General features: G+C 43.1%; 1 long non-coding RNA gene across 2 annotated transcripts in view; it reads right to left on the reverse strand.

The window, feature by feature from the left end:
• LOC125454187 (uncharacterized) overlaps positions 1-25,294 on the reverse strand; it is an 82,784-nt gene extending 57,490 nt beyond the window's left edge. For both annotated transcript variants that reach the window (XR_007247946.2, XR_007247945.2), the window contains exon 1: positions 25,063-25,294. This is a non-coding gene — a long non-coding RNA (uncharacterized LOC125454187). The remainder of the gene's footprint in view (positions 1-25,062) is intronic.
• Between the last annotated feature and the right edge of the window lie 2,060 nt (positions 25,295-27,354).

A 27,354-nucleotide genomic window follows, 5' to 3' on the forward strand; every position in this document is an offset into this window, starting at 1 on the left:
CTGACTAGCCCTAATCAATCCTTGCCTTTCCAAATGTATGAAGGTTCGGTCTCCCAGGATCTCTTCCAACAACATACCCACCACTGATGTTGGTATCACTGGTTTGTAGTTTCCAGGCTTTGCCTTGCAGCCCTTAAGTGACACAACATTAGCCACCCTCCAGTCTTCCGACATCTCACCGTGGCTGTCGATGATACAAATATCTCTGTGAGAGATCTCACATTCTCTTACCTAGCCTTCCACAATGTCCTGGGATAAACCTGATCAAGGCCTGAGGATTTATCTGCCTTTGTGCATTTTAAGACTCTCAGCACCTCATGTTCTCAATTGTGGACTCTTTTCTAGTCAACACTATTTATTTCACCAAATTCCTGAGGTGCTATGTTTTTCTCCACAATAAATACTGACGCAAAATGCTTGTCCATCTCTAGTTGTCCCACATAGAATGGCTTTGTTGATCTTTAAGAGGCCCAATCCACTCCTTAGTTACTCTCCAGCCCCTGTTCAAACTTGTCAAAATGATCCTGAAAATTCAAATTAACCATATGCCCCAACTGCCAATCCCCTCCCTCACCTTATTTATTCTGCAATTTCTACCCACACCAACAAAATGAAATTGAACACTCATCAAAAAAATTCCCTTTCACAAAATCATGCATCTTCTGTTGCTTCAAAGGGTGCAATTATTGTTTATTGTCATATCCTTTATAATACAGTCCAGCACATTTCTAACTTTGCTGTCAGGCTCACACTGTTTGATTTCAGACTGACTGCACAAAGGGTTTTGGGAGTCCTGATTATCAATCTGAAAAAGGGACCTTACAGGTTCAGAGGTAAAAGAGAAGGCAAATCAAATTCTGACAATCATTAAAAAAGGGAATGAAGTTTAAAAATAGGCTATAATAAATAAGTTGAGTCAGACCACACCAAGAATATTATAAACAGTATAACAGCCCTTAGGGAAGATACTCTTGAATTAGCGAGAGGCCAGAGAAGGGTCACTGAGTTGATCTTGGGAATGGAGGGATTTTCTAATGAGGAGAGGTTAAATAGTCTGAGCTTGTCTCATTGTCATTTAGAAGAATGAGGGAGAAATATAATGAAATATCTAAGATTCTTAGTACTTTTGTCAAACAATGTTAAAAAATAAAACGGTACAGCTCAGCACCAGGCCCTTCGGCCTACTATGGCTGTGCCTACCACAATGTTATTCCAAACTAATACCATCTGCCTGCACATCGTCCATATCCCTTGATCCTCTGCCTGTTTATTGCATTTGTTTCAATCCTACACAAAAACTTCACGCATGTGTCTCACACATCTCATTTAAAATTTCCTCCATCCTGGGCTCCCAAGTATTTGACATTTTGACACTGGAGAGAGAGATTTCGACTATACATATTATCTGAGGGGGCAATTCTTTTCTTTTCTCTTTCCTCTGCTTTTAACCAGAATTTAGACTGTTTGATTTCCTTTTCCTGTTCAAGCTGCTTCATCTGCAATTGAATCTTAGCCATTTCCAAAAGAAACATGTTATAAGTACATCTCCTTTCCTCACAGACAATGTTAACCCCAACTCCAGCTTGACTGCCAATTCCAACAGCTTTGCCTTGGTCACTTTTTGCAAAGACCCCAAATTCACTGCTTCCACCCCCAGAAATCTGAGTGATGGCTGGAAGAACTATTCCTACACAAGGCATGACTTGTTTAAACCAAGGGAATGCAACACCCAAAACAAAAGACACTAACAACAACCACTCACCACCTTGGAGTCAATTAACCCTAAACCCAAAGTGGAATTGTAGAATTATTGCAACAAGTGCCCCCAATCTGTTGTGGGGCCAGGTAAAAATTTCCTCACAAGATTTTAAGAAAGTAGCCTAGGCTCCAACTTTGAGATGGTCAGAAGGGTGCCGACCTGAAATGTCAACTTTTCTGCTTCTTTGATGTTGCCCGGCCTGCTGTGTTCTTCCAGCTCCACACTGTTATCTTCAGACCCTAACCTTGTTATTTTAGAGGCAGATGTCAAGTGGGTGTTCCAGGTATGATGTACTTGGTTTGAAGCAGAACATAATTTATTTAAACAGTACATTAAAACATGAACAGAAAGAAGTGGAATTTAGAATAACAAATATGGGAAAACCTAACCGACCCAACACAGTAAGTCTTACAAATTAACTGTTCCAATATAGTCACATCCCATAAACACATCCCTTGGCAAAAAGGTAATTTCAAACACAGATTCTTAAAGGCAGGAGGGGATAACATCCAGACAGAGATTTCAGAGAAAGCCAGTTAGGAATTATTTATTGAAGCTTGCAAACCTTCTGGACGCACAAATCTGCTGCTGCTAAAATATAACTAGAAATCCTGAACTGGCCACTCTTCTTCCATTGTTAAGTTGGTTTTAAATGAAAAAAAACCAAAAGCCTCCTATAACTCCTGAACACTTCACCACCTCTGCCTCTACAAACGATCTTCAAAAAACAGACAAAAGAACCTTTTTAAAGTGACAGTTTTGTCACACACTCCACCCACCTAAAATGGGCTGAGACCCTTTTGAAAGTGGAAACAGCTTCAGTTCATCTCGTCTGGTGCTACACTCTGCACATACCCATTAAAGACTGACGCAACCCCGGGACCAACCATAAATAATGATGCAATCCCCAGGACACCATGGGACCCACCATAAATACTAACATATTCCCCATGGTCCCTTTCACATGCTGACCTGCTCATTGGGGCCCCTGAACATATCTAAGAACATGAATATGAATGAGGAGCAAAAGTAGAATGTATCTGCCCACTCAAGCTTGTGCTACCAATAACTATGATCATGGCTGGTCATCGAACTCAGTCCTCTGATCTCGCTGACTCCCAATATCATGTGCTCTCTTTAATCCTAAGAACTTGATTAAACTTTGGCCTCAACCACTTTCTGTGGCAGTGAACTGCACAGACTCAGAGGCAATGGCTAAGTGGCATTATCACAGGGCTATTAATCCACAGACCCAGATAATATTGTGGGGTCCTGGGTTCAAATCCCACATGGCACAGGGTGGAATTTGAATTCAATAAATACCTGGAATTAGGAGTTTAATGATGACCATGAATCCAGTGCTGATTAGTGAACCCGATGGGTTTTTTCAACAATGTCCTTTAGAGAAGGGATCTGCCATTCTTACTTTTTCTGATCGACACGTTATTCCAGAGCCACAACAATGTTATTGACTCTTAACTGCCCTCTGGGCAATTCGGGATGAACAATAAATGCTGCCTAGCCAACGATGTCCTCAATCCTTGATTGAATGAAAAAAAAACCTCTGGCAAAGACATTTTTCCTCATCTCAGTCCTAAATGACCTATCTCATATCTTTCGACTGTAAGCCCTGCTTCCAGATTTTTTAGTCATCGGGAATATTGTTCTTACCTGTTACTATGTCTAGACCTGTCAGAATTTTATACATTTCCATGGCAGCCACCCTCATTTTCCGAAACTACAGTGAATACTCTCCTAATCAATCCAACGTCTTTTCATATGTCAGTCCAACCTGGTGTCAGTCTGGTAAGCATTGTCTCTATGGTCAGAATATCCATCTTCAGATAAAAGGAGACCAAAACTGCACATAATACTTCAGAAACGGTCTCACAATGGCCCTGTACAAATACACCAAGATATCCCTGAATCGTCTCCCTATGAAGGCCAACATACCATTTACCTTCTTCATCCCCTGCTGTCCTGTACCCACTGTGTAAATACTAACACATTCACTGGGGAATCTCTACCAATACCGACTCATTACCCCACAAATCCCTTATAATTATGAACACACTCCCAAAGGCACAAAACCCTGACACGATCCTTGGGCACACCTGAAAATTACGGTCAGCCACTGGAGACTCACTGTGGCCTCTCTGTGGAAGTCTGTTACACGGACACACTACCCCACGTAAACGTGAGCAACATCTTACGTAAATGATGACACACTGTCAGCAGCATTCTGTTCAATACACCCTGAGAGAATGGGAGAAGCTTCTAAAAACTGACACACTTCTTGGTAATTCCTCGTAAATTCTACCACATCACATTGGAACACTTCTGTAAATACTGACACGCGCAGAAAGATCCCCTGTAAATACTGACAGTCCCACTGAACTCCAGTAATCATCAGAGTCACCCTGGACCGGCTGTAAATGCTGACTGACTTCCCTGGAGACCCACTGTAGATAGTGCTGTTTTCCCTCTGGAACACTCAGTAATTATTGACACAGTCCCCTTGGATTCTCTGCAGATACTGATATAGTCCCCACAGACTCCCGTAAATTCTAACACATTGTGCATGAATTCCCTGTCAACATTATTCACTCCCCAGACTCTCCCGTAAATACTGAAAAACTCCCAGTCAGGTTCCCAGGAATGGTTAACGCACTCCTGATGGATTTGTTGTAAATATTGATGCACTGCCCTGGGATTTCCTGTAAAAGTCTGTCACACTTCTCAGGAATGCCCTTTAAATATTGATGCCTTCCCCAGAAACACCTAGTAAATGCTGAAAATCCTCCCCGGGACATGTTGTAAATACTGATGCATCCCCTCTGGAGCCCCTGTAAATATTAACACACTCGTCTTGGATTCCCTGCGGATACTGCTTTTAGAGATACAGAGCCACATAGCTCAGAATCAGATCCTTCAGTCCAACCAGTCCATGCCAATCATTAACCCAAACTGAACTGGGGCCAAGCACAGGAACGTGGGACATGTCCCTCCGAATATTTCTTATTCATGTACTTACCCAACTGCCTTTTAAATGCGGTAATTGTACCTGCACCCAGTACTTGCTCTGGAAGTCCATCCAGTACATGAACCCTGTGTTGTATAAAATGCATGGAATTTCATTTTTGTTTAAAATCTTTCTCCTCTCACCTGATATGTATGACCCAGCCTTGAAATCCCCACCCTCTTGAACTGAAATCTGCCATTCACCTTATCGATATCGCTCATGATTTTTAAACCTGTATAAGGTTGCCCCTCAATCTCTTCGGCATGGGGTCCATCAAAATGCTCTAACGATTCCTGTAAATAACAATGCACTCCCCAGCGATACTGTATTAGTATTGGCATTCTCCGTGAACACCCCCTGTAAATAGTGATACATTACCAGGGACTCCCAAGTAAATAATGACAAAGTTCCACTGGACCCACTGTAAATATTGAATGAATACCCCAGACACACTGCCAAAACTGTCACACTCCCCAAGGACACGTTAAATACTGTTCACGCACTGCAGTGAGGACAAACTCCCCAGCAAATCCCTGGGGTACTGAAATAGTTCCGAGTGACCATTCTGTAAAGAGCACTCCACACAATCACTGGAAAAATTCTATAGATACTGACTCATTAACCACAGGCTCACTGTGAATACTGACACACTCACTGGGAAACCTGCACAACTACTGATTCATGCAGGACTCAGTAACAATCGCCAATCGTAATACATTTTGATGAACCCTGTGTTTTTGAGACGAATCCTGGACTTCCAAAACTTTTCAAAGAGACAGTTGGACTGAGTCTGCGAGAAATACACAACACAATAATCATGCCTGGGAACGGAGATTGCTGTGTGGGATTATTGAAATAATAAGGTGTAGAGCTGGATGAACACAGCGGGCCAAGTAGCATCAGAGGAGCACGAAAACTGACATTTTGGGCCGAGACCCTTAGAACAGTACAGCACAGAACAGGCCCTTCAGCCCACAAAATTCTTCAGAAAATTATTGTTTAGCCTGGATTCCCATTTTACACCTCCTCTCTGAAGGGAAGATTGACCGAAACCAATAGATCCTGATCCAAGTGACAGTAGGAACTGATACAAGACAGCTTTTACACTTCAGGGGATGCAGCACAGACAGTATGGAGCCTCCAGAGATACTTGACAGTCAAATCCATTCACACATGCTCTAACTATTGGAAAGCTAATTAACCACAAGAGGACATCAAAAGCAAAACGAAAACTACAGATCTGGTGTGAAGATAATGGGACTCAGTCAGTATAACTGCCAGCCCCGATCTCCGGGAGGAGGAATCTGAACAAAGAGCGTCCGAACACGGGTCTTTCTGAACCGAGAACACTAACAGCAAGAACCTGACGCAGATTAGCCGAACCAGATAACGACAAACATGATCAATCACTGACTTCACCGAAGCCACATGTCCTCAACGTGGAGGTGAAAACCCGCTCACAACACCTAAACGGTGAAGCGAATCAGGAACTCACCAAACACGGCTGAGCGTATCAGCTGACTCAACCCAAACCCACACAATCCCAAGTCTTCATCGAGGCTCCAGATATGGTGATCCAGAATGACTACTGGGACCTCAAAACCACATTCTGGGATGGCAGCATAAACCAGGAGATCTCAAATTCTAACATCGGTAGCAGTGCATTGGGACCCCATTGGGAGGAATTCAGGCAGACAGTGTAAATGTTTGTTTTCTGAGTGTCAGTAAATGATGTCTAAAAGTGGTAATCTCTTTTAAGAGCGTATTGTATTAACTTATGAGAATTTACTGAGGAACCCATTTTTAAAATTATAATTACCTTTATGCACCTAAATAAATAGAGATCCCTTTGCCCTTAAATACTTGTCTAAAGTCTCCACATTCACATCCCCATAAATAACTCCAGTGTTCAGAAACACGGGTCTGGGAGGCACTTAAACATCAGAAAAGTAACTACAAACCAGAATCCGATACTCATTCCCCACAGACACTCTGTAAATACTCACACACTCACTGAGGATTCTCAGTGAACACTGGCCGCGCTCCCCCCCAACCCCGGGCATCCCCCATGTAAACACTGACCCCTACCCCCCCAGGCACATTCCGACCCTCCCAGTAAACACTGATACATTTCCCAAGGAGCCCCTTGTAAACACTGACATGTTTCCTCAGAAACACCTCCGAGGACTGGCACATTCCAGCTCCCACTTGAAATGAAAACTACGGGCACCTCCATAAATGGTTAAAATGAACAATCCAAACAACACGGTTCAATTCCCTACGTGAGAACAGTGACTACACTTCAAGCAGTCTAGACTTCACCATAACTAAATATTGTGTCAGGAATGTGTTCTGAGGGAAAATGTAGATAGTGGGTCTGTGCTGGATTGTCCCATGTATAGGAAATGTTTCTAACATTGAGATCCTCTGACTCAGGATCACAAAGCTGGGGTGTGTGAAAAGACAGGACTGTTTGAGCACAGTATCGCACATGTGACTGTTAGTCACAAAAACTAACCTCTCAGTTTGAGTCCCGTCATGGTCAGTGAGGATTAGTGATCACCACCTGAGTCCCTGTGCAGCAGAAAGTCTTCCTGATCTTCAAAAAAAGCATTTTAAGTTGACTATTCCAGTGTATCAGAACTCCCGTCCAGTCTCAGTGACGAACAATAGACACTAATTTATACACCGACATCAATGAGACACTGAAACAGAAAAGACTCTTTCTCTGGTGCAATCTCAGTGCCACTATCAAACAAATGGGGAGATTCTTTCTCTGAAAAAGAACTTAAAGATAGGGATAACAAGGTGTGGGGCTCGATGAACCCAACAGGCCAAGTAGCATCAGAGGAGCAGGAAAGTTGGCGTTTTGGGCCAAGACCCTTCTTCAGAGACTGAGTCAGATTTACATCATTTAGCACCTGGAGCTTGACTTGCACGTTAACAAAATTATTTGTTCTGAAGAAGAGTCACATCAGATCTGAAACTTGAACTCTGTTTCTCTCTCCACAGGTGCTGCAAGATCAGCTAGGTTTCTACAGCATTTTCTGTTTTGTTTCAATTTTCTAGCATCCAGAGTTCATTTTAGTGACAGCATTGCTGACTTCTCAGCACTCATCCAGTTTTAGCAACATTTTTTGATCCCCTTAGCATCGCAAACCATTTTCTGGAATATAGTCAGCAATTCAGTTCTTAAGATGGAAGTGGTCACAGATTCACAGGTATTTGAGTGAAGATATTTCTGCTTATCTCAGTCACTCAGGTTGTTCTACCATTCTGAGACTGATCCATTATTCTAGATTCCTATCAGCAAAGATAGTTACCAACATTTGTCCTGTCAATTTGGTAAAAACATACAGTTCAAAGAGAATGCCTCTTTATTCACATGCAATATAGGATATCTAAATCTAGCCTACTCAGTCGCACCTCATTACAATCTCCAGTCCCCGAATAAGTCTGGTGCCCCTGTGTTAAAATCACTCGAATGCTAATGTGTGCTTCCTTAAGTGAGGAAAACAAATCTGCACACATTTGTGTATCTCTGGCTTCAGAAGGTTCCACCAAGTGCATTGATGGAAGTCACAGTGCACCTTTTTCCAGGTGCTCAAGTAACTTCATGTGTAATTTGTAGACAAAAGAAATCTGTGTTCCAGGGAACATAATCCCATTAATGACAGGTTGTTGCACACAGTCACATGACCCTCTCAAAAACACAAGCCATTGTCTTATATGTTAAATCAAAAGATTAAGCAGAAAAAGAAGTCATGCAAAAAAAAATCACTCCTTGTCCCTTCAATCAAAGAATTCATTGATAAGATAATGCTCAAAAAAAGTATAATATAGAGAGATAGGGTAAGTTAGAGTAGCTAACTGGTGAGACTGGCTCACAACAACTTCAGCTCCACACAGTGAAGCAATAGGTTTACCGAATCATTGACAAAAATAGCTCGGCAACAAAGGGTTGAATTCTCATAAAACTGACAAGCAAGATGTACCATCAGATCAACAGACAGACATTGGAATTGGTCAGGGAAAAAAAACTTACCAGATACACTGGTGGATGGTGCGTACAAGAAAGCATTCTGAGTGAAATAACTTTGTGATCTAACACTTCGTCACTGAGAAATGAGTCTCTGCTTCACCTAAGAAAAGCAGTTGTATAGTTTACTGGCCACTTGTTTTGCAGGCAAAGCAAACCTGATCCCAGGACTCTCAGGGAAATTACTGTTAGTGACAGTCCATTGCACACAGGTGTAGCCTTTTACACTGAGAACCAGACAGATTACAATTAAACAGACAAGAATCCCAACATGAAAATCTGCCATAATGGGAACTGCAGATGCTGGAGAATCCAAGATAACAAAGTGTGGAGCTGGATGAACACAGCAGGCCAAGCAGCATCTCAGGAGCACAAAAGCTGACGTTTCGAGCCTAGACCCTTCATCAGAGAGCGGGTCTAGGCCCGAAACATCAGCTTTTGTGCTCCTGAGATGCTGCTTGGCCTGCTGTGTTCATCCAGCTCCACACTTTGTTATCATGAAAATCTGCCACTTATTCTGAGGTCATCTGCAAACCAACCTCCAATATTGACATCCAAATCATTTATGAAAATAACAAAAAGAAGCATCCTTTTGTCCCCGACTGTCCATCCAAGGTTTAGCTTTGATCCACATGTTGCCCATTTGAACAACATGAACATGTGGCCAATATAAGTAGACTTTTAAACTGTCAGATATAACTATGGAATTTTTTCTCAATTCATTGATCATTTGGCTTCTATGTATTTTTCAAGCTACTTTCAGCTGTATATTTATAATTGATTCCTGGGGGAAAGTATCTCTCTCTTGTGTATTCTGTTGAATAAACACATTTTCAACCTGCATGTTCCTTGGTCCAATTATCTTAGCAAAATGTAAGTATTTTTAGCCAATTACAGTAATTATCTTTTAAATGGCTGATTCATAATCATAATTAATTTCTAATTATTCCGAGTACAGAACACCTTGTAAACCAATTTATTTTCCTCATCAGAGCCAAAATTATATATCTTACAGTGCAGTCATGTAAACATTGTATTGGTCCATTATCACAGTAAAGCTAAAATTAAAGTCTATTTTTAATGACATTATTTCGTTACTGTATTCTTGAATTACAATGAATAGTGTAATATTTTACAAGCTTTAAATACGATTGAAGTTTCAATACAGAAATTAGTGCAAATAATCATGTTGCTTATCTCATTAATTGTTGTTAGTTCGTAATTTTTTTTTTGCAGTGATCACATTAATATCACTTTAATAATCAGTCTTTCAGCCCTTAGATATATAAAATGAATGTCAAATTATTATTAAGTGAAGTTTAAAAAGTCACACTTTGTTCTTCTGTATTCTAATAATCACAGAATATGTTTCATTACTATCAAATCCATGAATCAAAGTAAATATATTTCACTGCACAGTTTAATAGGCACCATGAATATTGACTCATTGTCACTCACTCCCTCTTATATTTCTCCTCCAACAATGTGCTATATGAGTAGAACAGTAAACCAGTCAGTGAGCACCTGTGTGGATTCTAATCACATAAGCATGTTTAATATTTACCACACTTCAAGGAGACAGTAAACCCCAGAATCGCTCTTGGCAGTATAAAAAGAACAAATAGGGAGAAGGGAGCTGTGCTGAAATTCAGTGGACAATGGATAGGCCTAGTCCGCACCTGGGAGGGGTTGAGCCACTCAGCAGGACATCACAGTGGAAAAGTTGGGTACGAGGGGAGGCATAAGCCCAAGGCGGCCAAAATGGATTCTGAATGGACCCTATCTAAGGACAACAACAACAAAAAAAGGCCTGGAGGGGTGGTTGTTATGAACTGCAAAAAGAAACTGATCATGAAGATGATCAGGAAGGGTTATGACCTGGATGCCCCAAAATCAGAGCAGAGACCCTGGTGGAATAGACAAGAAAAATATGTAAATATGAGAAGGCGGCTGTGACTCTGACAGCCTCCATCAGAAATATGACCAATGAGAAATGGGAACAAGCAAAGGTGTCAGCTCTCACAAGAGTGCTTAAAGCGAAAGGGCATGATGATAGTTACAGTAGGGGAGGTACCTAGTGCCCTCGTCTACTGAGAAGGCATTGACGATGATGACACTGCCTCAAACGGGTTGGATGACACAATACCCACTTCTGGGCAGAGGGACAACAATGGGTCGGATGATCTGGAAGTATGAAAAGGCAGTGCCTATGGCACCACTGTGGATTAAAGTTAAAGCTTGGACAGACAATAAGGGACAAAAGGATGTTGTTTTATGTCATTTACATAAATGATGTGCACGTGAATATAGGAGACAGCTTTGCAGATACCATCAAAAGTAGTGGCGTAGTGGAAAGTGAAGAAGGTTATTTCGAGAGTACAACTGGACCTTTACCACATGGGCCAAATAAACGGAGGAGTGGCAGATGGAGGATAATTTAGATTAATTTGAGGTGTTGCATTTTAGGAAAGCAAATCAGTGCAGACATTCTGGACTTAATGGTAAGGCCCTGGGCGTGTTACCGCACAAAGATATCTTGGAGTGCAAGTTCATAGTTTCATGAAAGTGGAGTTGCAGGTAGACAAGGTAATGAAGAAGGCACTTGGTACGTTTGCCTTTGTTGGTAAGTGTTTTGAATATAGGAGTTAGTGTGTCATGTTGCAGACATACTGGACATTGGTAAGGCCACTTTTAGAATACTGCATTCAATTCTGATCTCCCTGTTACAGGAAGGATGTTGTGAAACGTGAAAAGGTACAGAAAATATTTACAAGGATGTTGCCATGATTGGCGGGTTTGACCTGAAGGGAGAAGCTGAATAGGTTAGGGCTATTTTGATTGGAATGGTGTAGGCTTGGGGGTGGGGGTGCTAATGGAGGCTTATACAGTCAGGGCGGGCATGGATTGGGTGAATAGTGAAGATCTTTTTCCCAGGGTTGGGAGGCAAAAACTGGAGGGAATTGGTTTAAGGTGAGAGGGAAAGATTTAAAAGGGATCGAAGGGGAGATGTTTTCGCGTAGCAGGTGGTGCACGTATGGAGTGAGCTGCCAGAGAAGTGGTAGATGCTAGTACAATTATAACATTTAAAAGTCATCTGGATGGTTATATGAATAGGAAGGGTTTAAAAAGTGATATGGGCCAAATGCTGGCACATGGGACGAGATGAATTTAAGATGTTTGCTTGGCATAGACAACTTGGACTAAAGAGTCTATTTCCATGTTGCACATCTGTATGAATCTGTGGCCATTGACAGAAACTAAACCAACATACCCATATAGATTTGACCCTCACCACCCCAAACACTGAAATTAAAAGGAGTTGGAGGAGGAACCGAGGAAGCAAGATGAAGTGAACCTTTTCTGATGAAATTGGGAATGTGACATGTGTGAAAATGAAATAACAACAATTCTGGGAGTTGATCTTTTACAACAATGAGGAGTATCTAATGCAGTAGAAACCCAAACTATGACGGGGGACCCTCTGGCCAGGACAGGGGCAGGAGGTAGAAAAACAGGCTGCATCTCCAGTCTAGCTACACTGTAGGGAGACTAGGACAGTCAGGCAATCTGGGAAGTTGCACCTGGGACGCACTCTCAAACAGGCATATATACCCTGTAAAAGATCAAGGGCCCTTTCATTCGTCCACACAAACAGTACCCCAAAGCTGGGCTGAGGAGACAGTAATTGTGATCATGAACAACTGGCAAAAGCAGGTAACAGTCAAACCGACAGCATCCCAAACTAATTCACTGAAGCCTGGTGATTATACCTCCCTGAACACATCTGTCACTGAAGAGTATCCTACAGTAGCAAAATCCACACTATATACTTAATGGGTTGAAATTGCAATAGCATTTGTCTCAGTGCAGGTCCGTACCTGTGGACCTGGAATCGCAAAATAAGTTGTTGTTTACTCTCTGAGGAACACAGTATACATGGTCCCAGTTGTTTCAGCAATTCCACAATAGTCCAGCCAATTCCACTGATGTATGACTCATGGAATTAACCAAATTGATCTTACCAAGACCTCATCACCTCAGTCGGTCAGACAGAACATGTTCAACAGAGTACTGAGTCACATCAGCCAGGCAGGGCTTAAAATAAAACCACAGAAAGCGCAGTGGGCACGACAGGGAGGAACGTATCTGGGATATCAGTCAGGTAAGGACAGAGGATAGTCCCAGAGGAATGAAAGAATGCGATTCTAATCTACTCAGTCACAGACCGTGAAAGGAGTAAGACAAACTGGAGGATTGTTTAATTATTGTAGGAACTATGTGGAAAATTTTCAGAACTGGCACGACTACTGAAAGACCTGACATCAGCCAGGAGCCAGAGGGTCAACACGTACACAGACAGTCCTCATGTCTTTGGTATAGTTCATGACCATATATTGGCGTGGGCTCAGCGAGGGTACGTCACCTTGTCTGGGGGCACCTACAGAACGAAGACCAGATTAAAGAGTTGATGGAAGTAGCTAATTTTGTGACTGAAGCAGCAGTAATGAAGATTGGAGCTCACAGCAAAGTCAAAACCCCACAACAACAGGGCAATGAGTATGTGGTCAGGCAGCTAAAATATTTACTGAAACAGTACAGATATTTGACGAAGTGGCAGTGGCAGCAGTTACTGAAGGAAGAGAAGAAAGTTTGAAGACATTTCAAGAAACTGCCCCACAACACAAGAAACGTGAATGGGAAAAGGGTGTGGCAATGAGAGGGCAGGATGGAGTCAGGAAGGCGTAGAATCAGATAGTGCCACCACATATCATCGGTGGGATGAAATGCAATATCAGATGACTCATTGCTGGTGGTGACCTGAAATAGGGAACTATATAATGAATGTTACCGAAGACATGTAAGTACATACACACACAGAGTCAGGGAAAACATTCAAGATTAAATGCAGTCAGCAGCCATAACCCGGGGGCTCATGGAAACAATTGCAGATGGATTCTACGTGCCCCTTACCCAGAAAAATAAATGCAGAATGGTCTAAACATATATAAACAGAAAAATAGATACAGGAGTAGGCGATTCGGCCCTTCGAGCTTGCACAGCCTTTCAATATGATCATGGCTGATTGTGTAATCTCAGTATGCCATTCCTGCCCTCTCTCCATTCTCCTTCCTCCCTTTAGCCACAAGGGAAATGGCCAGCTCCCTCTCGAAAATAACTAATTAATTGGCCCCAACAGCTTTCTGTGGGAGAGAATTCCACAGGTTCTCACTCTGGGTGAAGACATTCTTCCTCATCTCAGTCCTGAATGGTTTATTCTGACACTGTGGCCCCCAGTTCTAGATTTGTTCATCATCCAGAACATTCTTCCTGTATCTAGCCCATCCAGGCTCATCAGAATATTATGTTTCTACGCTATCACCCCTCATTCTACTACTAAATTCCAGCGAGTACATGCCCAGTTGATCCAGTCTCCAAACCAGCTGATCCAGTCTTTCCTTGGATCCTAGATTACAGAATCGCTACATTCGGGATGGGTCATTCAGCCATTCAAGTCCACACTGACCCTTTGAAGAGGGGCCCAGTCCACCCTATGCCTGTAACCCCGCAATTACCATGGTTAACGGATTGAGCCTGCACATTCCTGCACACTAGCAGGAATTTAGTATGGCTGCTTCACCTGAGATTTACTGGGTGGGTGGAAGCATTTCCTGCAAATTCTGAAAAAGGGACCAATTTTACAGGGAAAGTAATTAAACAGATATGTTTGCTGTTAGGTACTGATCAGAGATTCCATTTCCTGTACCAGCCCCCAAAGTTCAGTTTGAACAAATTAACCGAACACTGAAAACTGGTCTAAGATCCTGACAGAGACAAGGCAAGGGCGGTTGAGTGTACACCCCACCATTCTAATGAAACTGAGGTTAACCCCAACAAAGCGAACAAGGCTGACCCCCTTTTGAATTTGTGACTAGACAGGCTATGCAGCTGCGGGAGGATGTGGTAGGAGAACGGCCGGAAATGTGTGATGGAAATGATAGGGTGAAACAATTTTGTGAAAGAACTGGCAAAATAGCTGCATGAGCTGAGAGGGGAAGTTGCAGACGGACAGAGAATCAGACATTGGGAAAGGGAGCATAGAAACATCCGAGCTGGCATTCCTAATCCAGGAGATCAGCTCCTGGTGAAAATATTATCCAATCGTGTGGCACTAGGTGATCATTACAGGTGAGATGTGCACTCTGGTAGATATTAAAGTGGGGGCCAAAGTAAAAGCAATGATCCCAACTGAAGTTGTATAAAGTCCAAACTTGATCATTAACCCTTACGACAAGCTGTGTTGGGTTCCTGTTCTTTACAGGCTGGTGGCCACCGCCATCACCCGCTTTGGTAATTATTCATGGATTCTGAAAGCAACTGAACCACAGGAAGGGAATAAAATGTGAGGCTGGATGAACACAGCAGGCCAAGCAGCATCTCAGGAGCACAAAAGCTGACGTTTCGGGCCTAGACCCTTCCACAGGAAGGGAAGTTTGATTGCATATATGACAATGCAGTGGGAATGTTAAATTGTGAATCGTGCGCAGGTCATGACCCTGGGAGTGATAGTGATGGAAATGTATTTTATGGCAGTATGGAAAGGGAAGGGGTGAAGCTGGCTATGGCAGGCACGCAGCGAACTGAAATAAGAATGAAAGCGAATTGATTAATATGGGCCCCAATAAGTATTACATATAATCACACCTGAATTGTGGAATTAGGGCAAAGACCGGTCAGATTTGTGCGTGGACAAAGTGGAATGGCAATATGCTTCATGCGTCCAGACTATTTATGTTACCTGCAAACTGTATGCTCATGTATCGCTATGGATTTAGTGTAGCTATGAGCCCGAAAGGGGAAGAATTGAAATTGTTAGTAATTGGTTTAAAAAGGCTGCATGGTGGCCCACTTTACATAGGGTCTAAGGATTCTCATCATGTGTTACCAATGTCACCATTACGAGTGAAAATGTGACCATGACCCCAAGCCCAGAGACTGTAACTTTCACCTCTGAACAGAAACATTGCGAAGGCCAACAGGACCTCCGTTCTGGGTCAGTAGTGGAACACACAGGACAAAGTGTGACTGTTGTGCCAGGATATAAGCTTGTGCAAGGAGGTTTTGGCCTGACAGGAAGTACAAGTGCTTGAGTGGTGTCCCACTACCACGAAACAATTGTCTTCCAAGCTCTTAAGATTACAGCTGAGTAGGAGGGGTTTTAAATCTGAGAAAGGTCTGCAGACGTTAAAAGAAAGGATCATTGGAAATAGCAACAGCAGGTGACAGTGACAGTAAACACATTAGATAGAGAGCTACAATAGATGAACAGTTACAGAGTCTGCAGAAGATACACAGAATTGTACACAGAGATTATAGAGATTAGCCTAAAACAGGTCAGCTAGACGGAAAAACTTCCCACATTTTATTAGATGCCATTGAAATTTTGAAGCCACTAAAATATGACCAATTCACTCATTGACCAACTGGATAACACATCTAAGGAAGAACATATCATGCAGACATGCACAACCTATGGCAGCTGGCTGTTGACAATGATCAGTACCAACCTGATGAAATTGGATAGGCACCAAATCCCCAAATGGGTGACTGATAAGCAATTGTGAGAATGAGTAGAAGAGAACATATTCCTGGGACACCTTGGGAGTTTAATTCTTGCCAGCAGATTATTGGGTACTGTGAACATCGATGAGGAGGGATATCATTCAAGAGTAATGTTACACATCCCCAAACATGGAGATGATCAGAATGTACCCCCTAAAGGAGGTCCACAATATTACGAGATACAATGAATAGACAACAGACAATAAGCAATAGGTGTGGGAGTAGGCCATTCGGCCCTTTGAGCCAGCACCACCATTCATTATAATTGTGGATGATCATCCACAATCAGTATCCTGTTCCTGCCTTATCCCCATAACCCTTGATTCCACTATTTTGAGGAGCTCCATCCAAATCTTTCTTGAAAGTATCCAGAGAGTTGGCCTTCACTGCCTTCTGGGGCAGAGCATTCCATATATCCACACTGTGGATGAAGAAGTTGTTCCTCAACTCTGTTCTAAATGGCCTACCCCTTATTTTTAAACTGTGTCCTCTGGTTCTGGACTCACCCATCAGCGGAAACATACTTCCTGCCTCCAGAGTGTCCAATCCCTTAATAATCTTATACGGCCCAATCAGATCCCCTCTCATCCTTCTAAACTCAAGCGTATACAACCCCAGTCGCTCCAATCTTTCAACATATGATAGTCCCGCCATTCCAGGAATTGACCTCATAAAACTACGCTGCACTCCCTCAATAGCAAGAATGTCCTTCCTCCAATTTGGAGACCAAAACTGCACACAATACTCCAGGTGCGGTCTCACCAGGGCCCTGTACAGCTGCAGAAGGACCTCTTTGCTCCTATACTCAATTCCTCTTGTTATGAAAGCCAGCATGCTATTAGTTTTCTTCACTGTCTGCTGTACCTGCATGCTTGCTTTTATTGACTGATGTACAAGAACACCTAGATCTCGTTGTACTTCCCCTTTACCTAACTTGACTCCATTTAGATAGTAATCTGCCTTCCTGTTCTCGCCACCAAAGTGGATAACCACACAATTATCCACATTAAACTGCATCTGCCATGCATCTGTCCACTCACCCTGCCTGTCCAAGTCACCCTGTATTCTCATAACATCCTCCTCACATTTCACATTGCCACCCAGCTTTGTGTCATCAGCAAATGTGCTAATATTACTTTTAATGCCTTCGTCTATATCATTAATATATATCGTAAACAGCTGCGGTCCCAACACCGAACCTTGTGGTACCCCACTGGTCACTGCTTGCGATTCCAGAAGGAACCCATTTATCACTACTCTTTGCTTCCTGTCAGCCAGCCAATTTTCAATCCAACTCAGTATTTTGCCCCCAATGAAAGGACTTCGATATCACGAAAAGGCACTCCCACTCATGTGGTTATCACAATAAAACAAAAAAGGGAATGGACTAAACAAGGCGTCACCTATTAGGTGATCACTGATCATGTCTGGGTGAAGTGACCAGACAAAGTTTCAGAGCTTGTGGTTTTGTAAGGTATGAGAACTGTACATGATTTTTTTTTGCTGGTGAACAACTAGTACTTCTTGCAGTACACCGTGGTCAGATCCATGACTTATCTAGCCACAGCAGCTAGTTATTAAAGGAAGGATCAAAGCCATGCAAAGTCAATGTTGCTAACAGCACCCAACAAACAGCATTACCATCAGTGGATAGGCTCCGCCTAAGCCCGTAAGACAGGCAGTGATTCATCTTACCAACCAGCAACGTGAAGGGGATTGAAAACTATTACAATCTATGGTGTTGCAATTACCACCGATTCCACATTTGACTGGAGTTTGGGTAAAGATTGTGGAAGGAGTTGAAGAAGTTATTCAATTATCCAAACATACAAAGGAGAATAAAACTCCTGCAGCACAAGTGGGCAGGGAATTAAAAACAACAAAACTGGATAAATCAGATGAAGGACAGGGGAGTGATTGCCGAAATACACACCCTGGATCCAGATCATATCCCATGTACTAGAAGGAACACAAGTCAATGTTTTTGTTGTGTTCATAACACTAGTGTGTAAGAACAATGCTGTACCAAAGGGCCACAGCACAGGGAAACATGGGAACTGACGGATTTCCCCTTCAGGTATAACACCTGAGAGAGTGAGTATATCCCATAAGGTACATAGGCCTGCTTAGCATTTAAGTCAAGTACTTAGAAGAGCAAGTTGCTGGAGCAGCTATTGATTAAAGTTGACTTAAAATGGCTGTTCAGGGATTTTAGCCGACAGAAAATGGTCAAAAGGAATTTCCAGAAGTGCATCACAGATTTCCACAGCCAGACGTGTACTCTCCATATCTCTGTAATTTCCGTCAACAGGTAGTTCTAAATATGTAAGCATTTTAGATAGGGACATTCTTGAAAAGCCAAGCTAAACCAGTCCCAAGTTAGTTATTTAGTAAAATTTAAAAAGAAAAGTCTGATCCTCCAGTATTCTGAACTTTTTAGTTAATTGTAAATTAGAAAGGCAAACAACAAACTGGTGTCAAAGAGTTAGCTAAGCTTTGTGAATAAGTGTTTGTAGGTACTGAAATGAGGCCTATTTCATTACACGAAAGATAAAGCATTTAATGGTGTAAACAGAACATCTAAAAAGCACCATGGCCAGGAGTGGGGACAAAAGACGGTTGTAAAAATGCAGTAATTAGGACTGCAGAGAGCTTTCCATCCAGTTATCAATGGAAAAGTAACAGAGACAGATTACAAAATCGAGTGAAGATGCGGTTATGTCGCCTAGAAATTTGAAGAATAGAAGCAAGTTTCTTTGAATGACTCTGTAAATTTGTAAAGAGATTGAATTTCACTCTCATCTGTGGAATTCGAATAGATGATGTCTCACTAAGTAAAGAAAATTAGTGATGCAGAGTGTTTACAGAAGAGACATTAAAGATTTATCCATGAATTAAATACTGGTTCAAAACTCACTGGCCGCATCTAAGTGCTGGAGCTTCTTACTGGAACTGCAATTCAGAGAGACTGTTTGTTTGATTTCTCAGGCCAAGTGAGAGAGGGGCTGTTCCCAATCTGTCAGCTGTCACAGAACTGTAGTGACCTTAAATTAGGGTTTATTTTAACGAGCTTAAAATAAGTAGTAGAACTTAATATCATTTCTAATCTTATGAATTCAGTGCAAATAAAGCCCAACACAAAATTTTGAAGAGTCCTCAGTGATAAGGGAGTATTGAGGTTATTGGTAATTAATGTGGTGCAGCTGGTAAATGTTTGGGAAGGAGTATAAAACTGTCAGGATTGAAATGTGAGTTAATAACAGGTACTCTAAAGGCAAATAGTAAAGGAATCAGATAAACATCAACAGATTGCGGGAGCACCAAGTTCTGTAGAGCCATTACCCATGTGTTTACTGGACTGGATGTATCGATTAGGCAAATGTGGCTAACAATTACACTAACATTGTATGTCATTACTGTAATGTGAAATGTATAAAAATGCTGCACTTGGTTGGGGGAAGTGAGAGCACACCAGGAACTCTCCCACAATGCATTACTAAGGAGCTCCACATAAAGGTTGCACGTGCTGCTGAACACAGAACTCAAGGCTCCTGTTTGATATGTCACCCGTCAACAGTTGTGGAGTGTATTTTTCTGACTAGAGGTCAGGGGCTAGTGCTGTTCCACAAAGATCAGAGCTGAGGCCAGACACACACACACACACACACACACACACACACACACACGTAACTATGAGGTGATGCATTCTGGGAGGTCAATTGCAAGGGGAATGTAAACAATAAATGGAAGGGCCCTGAGCAGCACTGATATACAGATGGATCTTCAGGTCCAAGTCCATAGGTCTCTGATAGTGGCAACGCTTGTGCATAAAGTAGTAAAGGAGGGCTATGGCATGCTTGCTTTCTTCTATCAGTGGCTGAATATAAAGTTGTAATTCAGCCACTTTTGGAGTGATGTGTGCAGTTTCAATCACTACATTACAAGAAGGGTGTGGAGGATTTGGAGAGGTTGCAGAAGAGGTTTACCAGGATTTTGCCTGGCTTGGACAAACTTGGATTATTATCACTACACAGAGTCAATGGCTGAGGGGCGACCTGAGAGGAAGAGAGTGGATAGTCTGAGCCTTTTTCCTAGGGTGAAAATGACAAATTCTAGGGGCAATAGGATTAAGGTGACAGGGGGAAAGTTTAAAAGAGGTGTGTGAGGCACGTTTCTTATACAAAAGGTGATAGGTGGCCACAATGTACTCTCTTGGGGTGTGATTGAAGCAGAAACAATCAATCACAACATTTAAGAGGCATTTAGGCAGACATATGAACAGGCAGGGAAGAGAGGGATATAGATCATGTACAGGCAGATTGTATTACTTCAGAGTGGCATCGATATTAGAATAGACGTGGTGGGCCAAAGGGCTTCTACGGTGCTATACTGTTCTGTTTTCTATGTGGCAGCAACAGTGGAGTCGCAGTTAATATTTTAAGTAGAAAACATCTCTTCTTTAGAACACACAGTGAGTTTGTGCATTTTGAGGGAAACGTGGAAGCAGAATATATATCTGAATGGCACTGATGCAAAGAACAGGGAACGGGAACTTACTATGTACAAATCTTTATCGGAGAGAGAACATAATCAAAATGCATTGAGAAAACTGTATGGGATCTTGGGCTTCATTAATGGAACCAGCAGTTTCATCAGAGCCCTACATGTGTTCGGCTCCAAGATCCAGCACTGTTAAGCTCGATGCGTGACTGTTAGGATAAGTAAGAATTTCTCCAGTGGTTATCCCCCGGCTGGATATTCAGCTTTTGGGACTGTTGAAGGACATGGTTTCTCTGAGAAAAATGGAATGGCCAGTCACTTTTTGGACACTTGGAAGGATTATGTTATGCAGCATTTCAGAAGATTTAATGGAATCATTGTTGTAGGGGACTCTCCGGTCAGAGGCTTAAACAGGAGATTCTGTGGCAGACAGTGTAAATTTAGGATGGTTTGTTAATTTCCTTGTGCTCGGATTAAGGATGTCTCTAAACGTTTCAAGTATATTGTTAAAGGTAAGATTGAGAGGACAGAAATTATTCTACACATTGATAGCACTGACATTTTTAGGGAAATGATTAAAGCAGTACAAAGTGAATTTGACCGGTTAGGTAAAATGTTTAAAATATAAACCTGACAAGTAGTACCTTCTTGTTTACTCCCAATGCCAAACGAGGTAGGGAGAACAAGGTTAAAGGAGACAAATTGATGAAGTAGATCTGATGTATTGTTCAGCGATTCAGGTTTTTGGACAATTGGAATGCCTTTTGGGATAGAAAAGACATGTTCGAAAAGTATGGGTCTAACGTAAACTGGAAAGGGATCAATATCTTAGCAAGGAGTTTTGCTCATTCCATTAAAGGAGACTTTATACTGACAAAGAGGGGGAGTGGGGGAATTATATGTCACAGCGTAAACAGGAGGATTGATGAGGAAGGTTCTGAATGCGAGGAGAGCACATCAATTAAAAAAGAAAGACAAGAGAGTCAGAGTATGTAGTAACTCTTAAGAACTTTTCAAAGCAAGGAGTTTTAAAGGTGAAGCTGATGAACTCATGGCTATGCGCAGCTCAATAGACACTGTGCGTGTGTGTGTGCATGTGCGTGTGTGAGAGAGAGAGTGAGTGAGAGAGAGGGGGGGAAGAGAGAGAGGGGGGGGAGAGAGAGAGAGAGAGAGAGAGAAGGGGGGGGGAAAGAGAGGGGGCGGGCGAGAGGGAGAGATAACCGGGGAAAATATTTCAGAAAAATTGTCCACTCACCCACTGAACGAATGAAGAAAGGGAAGATCACTTTGATGGGATTGTTTTCTCAGCTCCCCTGTAGTAAGAGAGAAACTGAGAAACAAACATGGTGGAGATCTTACCAAATATTTTCTGAGGCTGCAATAGCATTGAAGGCTTAGGTCTTGCTAAATTTGTCAAATGAGTTCAAAAGAGTTTTCTTTGACAATATGTGGGTGCTCTTACAAGAGGAGGAGTAAAACTCGACTTCTTTTGGGCAATAAGGCAGGGAAGTTACTGAAATAAATGTGGTACAACACTTTGGTCTAGTAATCATAATTCTATTAGTTTCAAAATGGTTATGGAAAAGGATAAGCCCTCCACACATGTTCGAGTTTTGAATTGGAGTAAGGCAAATTTCAATGGTATGAGACAAAAACTTACAAAAGTTGATTGGAGTAGACTGTTTGCAGGCAAAAGGACATTTGACAAGTGGGAGAGTTACAACAGTGTGATGACGAGAGTTCCTGTTAGAGCGCAGGGTAAGGCTGATAAGATTAAGGAACAATAGATGAAGGAGGATGTTGAAGTTCTAGTCGCGAATAAAAGAGAATCTTATTTCCGACAGAGACAATATGATTCAATTGAATCTCTTAATCAATATAGTGTGTGGTATTGTTAAGACATAAATCAAGAAAACAAAGAGGGGATATGAGATAACTTTGGCAGATAAGGTAAAAGATTAATCCACAGAGATTCTACAAATATTTGAGGAGCAAGAGGGCAACCAGAGAGGGGGGCAGGGCCTTTTAAAGATCAAAGACATCATCTTTATGTTGAACCCCAGAAGATGGGAGAGATACTAAGTGTATATTTCTTGCCAGCTTTTACTGTGGAGAAAGAAAAGGTGTCTAGAGAATGCAGAGAAATAAACTCTGATGTTTTCAAAAAGCTTCATGTGATAAAAAAGTGGAAGTTTGGGAGTTCATGGAGAATATAAAGCTCGATAAATCTCTGAGACTGGATCTAATATATCCCAGAATGTGTGGGAAATAAGGGAGGAAATTACTAGAGTCTTTGCAAAAATATTTGCATCATCTGTAATGACAGGTGAAGTACCTGATGACTGGAGGGTGGTTAATGTTAAATCCTTCTTCAAGAAAGGTTGTATGGTGAAACTGGGGAACTATAGACCTGTGAGGCTCAATTAAGTTGTGGGTAAATTGTTGAAAGTGAATATAAAAGATAGGATTCATGGACATTTAGAGGCAAAAATTGATTAGGGGTAGTCAGCGTGGTATTTTGTGAGGAAAATCGTGATCTCAAACTTGATTGTTTTGGTAACCTCAAAAAATACAATGGTTAATGGCAGAGCGGTAGGCACGGTTCTGCATAGTAGACTAATTAGTAAAATTAGGACGCAGGGTAAGTTTGTCAACTGAATATGGAATCGGCTTAACAGCAGAAGCCAGAGAGTAATGGTGGAGGGTTGCTTTTCAGACTGGAGGCCTGTGACCAGCCATGTTTCACCAGGATCAGTTCTGGATCCTCTTTTGTCGTTTTATATAAATGATTTGGTAGCGAATATAGAAGGTATGGTGAGTAAGTTTATGGGTTACACCAGAATAGTGGCATAATAGACAGTGAAGAAGGTTATCTAAGATTACAAAGGAATCTTGATTAAATGGGGTCAAAAAATGGCAGATTGTATTCAATCTGAATAAATGCGAGGTGTTGAATTTTGCTGGAACAAACAAGGGCAGGACTTATACAATTAATGGTAGGGCCTTAGGTAGTGTTTGAGAACAGGGGACCTAGGGGTACAGATACTTTTGTTTAAAAAGTTTACATCACATACACCCACAGGGTGGTTAAAAAGGCATTTGGCATGCTTGCCTTCATTGCTCAGTCCTTTGAGTGGGATGTTATCTTGAAGTTGTACAGGACATCGGTGAGGCCTTTTCTGGAATACTGTGTCCAGATCTGGGTGCCCAGTTATAGGAAGGATATTATCAAACTGTACATTGTTCAGAAGAGACTTACCAGGATGTTGCCTGGTATGGAAGGTTTGAGATAACGGTAGGCTGTAACTTTCTTCATTGGAGAGTAGGAGGTTGAAAGGCATTCGAATAGAAGTTTATAAAATACTGAGAGCTACAGATAGAGTGAATGGTAGCTGTCTTTAGATGGGGAATTTCAAAACTAGGGGACACACTTTTAAGGTGAGAGGAGAAAGATTTTTTAAAAAAGTTATGAGGCTTTTTTTTACATTTCGGGTGGTGTGTGTGGAATGAACTTTAAGAATGTGGTGGATGCAAGTCTAATTACAACATTTAAAAGGCATTTGGATAGCTACATGAATGGGAAAAGTTTGAAGGGATATGGGTCAGGAGCAGGCAGGTGGAACTAGTTCAGTTTGGGATGATGTTCAGCATGGACTGGTTGGACTGAAGGGTCTATTTCTATGCTGTATGACTCTGGCTTTAAGAAATAAGAGGTAATGAGTACACACTCACGGAAAAGATATTGAACCTTGATAAAGCTCTGGTGAGGTCAGTTAATTATTGCATCCAATTCTGGTCAAGAAGGATACGAGGGCACTTGAAAGTGTGGAGTACAAATTTACTGTGGTAGTTCATTGAGAAAAAAAACGTTTCCAGCCCCCAGGTCCTCAGTACAAAGCAGGAACCATTCTGTCCGAAACACGCGGGGCTTTGGGGCCAATAAATATATTAGCGGTAACGTGGGCCTCTCACCGCCTGAAACCTGCAGCCCCTTTTTCAGTTTACTGCAAAATGCGTAACCAGAAAGTTCTAATTCGAATGTACAGTTGTACACAAGTGGTATAAAGCCTCCGAGACCACGTTAGTCTTCATTGTTCCTTTTGCTGTTCCAACAAAACTTACATTCTCCCGCTTACGTCATCAAAACGACGCAGCGCCTGCGTGCAAACACTGGGCGGAATGTTGCTGCTCTGAGGAAGGATCACCGGACCCGAAACGTTAACTCTGACTTTTTTTTCTGCACAGATGCCGCCAGACCTGTTGAGCTTTTCCAGCAACTTCTGGTTTTGTTCCTGATTTACAGCATCCGCAGTTGTTTCGGTTAAGATTGATCACGTGTCGCGGCAAGCCGCGCCCCTTGCTATTTCCGATTGATTGGAGGACCGACCTCCCTAGCTCGGTCCTCCAGTCCCGCCCCCTACTTTCTAATGGCCGAACCCGCCGTCAATCATGCATGCTCTGTATTTGGGTTGGGGAGAAGTATATGTTTCGTGAATCCCGTTTCCCCTGCTGTTGCTCAGCTTCAACAGCGAGGGTTCATTATGAGAAAGAATGGGAACTGCAGATGCTGGAGAATTCCAAGATAATAAAATGTGAGGCTGGATGAACACAGCAGGCCAAGCAGCATCTCAGGAGCACAAAAGCTGACGTTTCGGGCCTAGACCCTTCATCAGATAGGGGGCTGGGGAGAGGGAACTGGAATAAATAGGGAGAGAGGGGGAGGCAGACCGAAGATGGAGAGTAAAGAAGATAGGTGGAGAGAGTATAGGTGGGGAGGTAGGGAGGGGATAGGTCAGTCCAGGGAAGATGGACAGGTCAAGGAGGTGGGATGAGGTTAGTAGGTAGATGGGGGTGCGGCTTGGGGTGGGAGGAAGGAATGGGTGAGAGGAAGAACCGGTTAGGGAGGCAGATACAGGTTGGACTGGTTTTGGGATGCAGTGGGTGGGGGGGAAGAGCTGGGCTGGTTGTGTGGTGCAGTGGGGGGAAGGGACGAACTGGGCTGGTTTAGGGATGCAGTTGGGGAAGGGGAGATTTTGAAACTGGTGAAGTCCACATTGATACCATTAGGCTGCAGGGTTCCCAGGCGGAATATGAGTTGCTGTTCCTGCAACCTTCGGGTGGCATCATTGTGGCACTGCAGGAGGCCCATGATGGACATGTCATCTAAAGAATGGGAGGGGGAGTGGAAATGGTTTGCGACTGGGAGGTAAAGTTGTTTGTTGCGAACTGAGTGGAGGTGTTCTGCAAAGCGGTCTCCAAGCCTCCGCTTGGTTTCCCCAATGTAGAGGAGGCCACACCGGGTACAGTGGATGCAGTATACCACATTGGCAGATGTGCTGGTGAACCTCTGCTTAATGTGGAATGTCATCTTGGGGCCTGGGATAGGGGTGAGGGAGGAGGTGTGGGGGCAAGTGTAGCGTTTCCTGCGGTTGCAGGGGAAGGTGCCGGGTGTGGTGGGGTTGGAGGGTAGTGTGGAGCGAACAAGGGAGTCACGGAGAGAGTGGTCTCTCCGGAAAGCAGACAGGGGTGTGGATGGAAAAATGTCTTGAGTGGTGGGGTCGGATTGTTGGGGTCAGCCCACGGCCAACGCCGACGGAACCCCGCCCACGGCCGACGGAACCCCGCCCACAGCCGACGACCTCATCGCTCCGCCCACAACCTCCACAGCCAGCAACCCCAGAGAAGACAGCCACACTGAACCCTGCCGCATCTTCACCATCCCCCCAGACCTTCCACTGACTGAGGACGAATGGTCAGTCCTTAGTAAGGGGCTCACGTTTGTTCCCCTACAACCACACATCAACGAATACCAGTCACGATTGGACATAGAGCAGTTTTTCCGCCGTCTTCGCCTCCATGCCTACTTCTTCAACCGGGAGCCTAACCCTCCCTTCACTGACCCCTTCACCGGCTTCCAACACAAGTCCTCCTCCTGGACACCACCCCCAGGCCTCCTACCCTCCCTCGACCTCTTCATCTCCAACTCCCGTTGAGACATTCACCGCCTCAACCTCTCCACCCCTCTCACCCACTCCTACCTCTCCCCCGCAGAACGGGCAGCCCTCTGCTCCCTCCGCTCCAACCCCAACCTCACCATCAAACCCGCAGACAAGGGTGGCGCAGTGGCAGTATGGCGCACTGACCTCTACATCGCCGAGGCCAGACGCCAACTCTTCGACACCACCTCCCAACGCCCCCTTGATCATGACCCCACACCTGAGCACCAAATCATCATCTCCAACACAATTCATGACCTCATCACCTCAGGGGACCTCCCACCCACAGCCTCCAACCTCATTGTTCCCCAACCCCGCACGGCCCGTTTCTATCTCCTTCCCAAAATCCACAAACCTGCCTGCCCTGGTCGACCCATCGTCTCAGCCTGCTCCTGCCCCACCGAACTCATCTCCACCT

This window comes from Stegostoma tigrinum, chromosome 7 (genome assembly GCF_030684315.1).
Source record: "Stegostoma tigrinum isolate sSteTig4 chromosome 7, sSteTig4.hap1, whole genome shotgun sequence".
Taxonomy (NCBI): domain Eukaryota; kingdom Metazoa; phylum Chordata; class Chondrichthyes; order Orectolobiformes; family Stegostomatidae; genus Stegostoma; species Stegostoma tigrinum.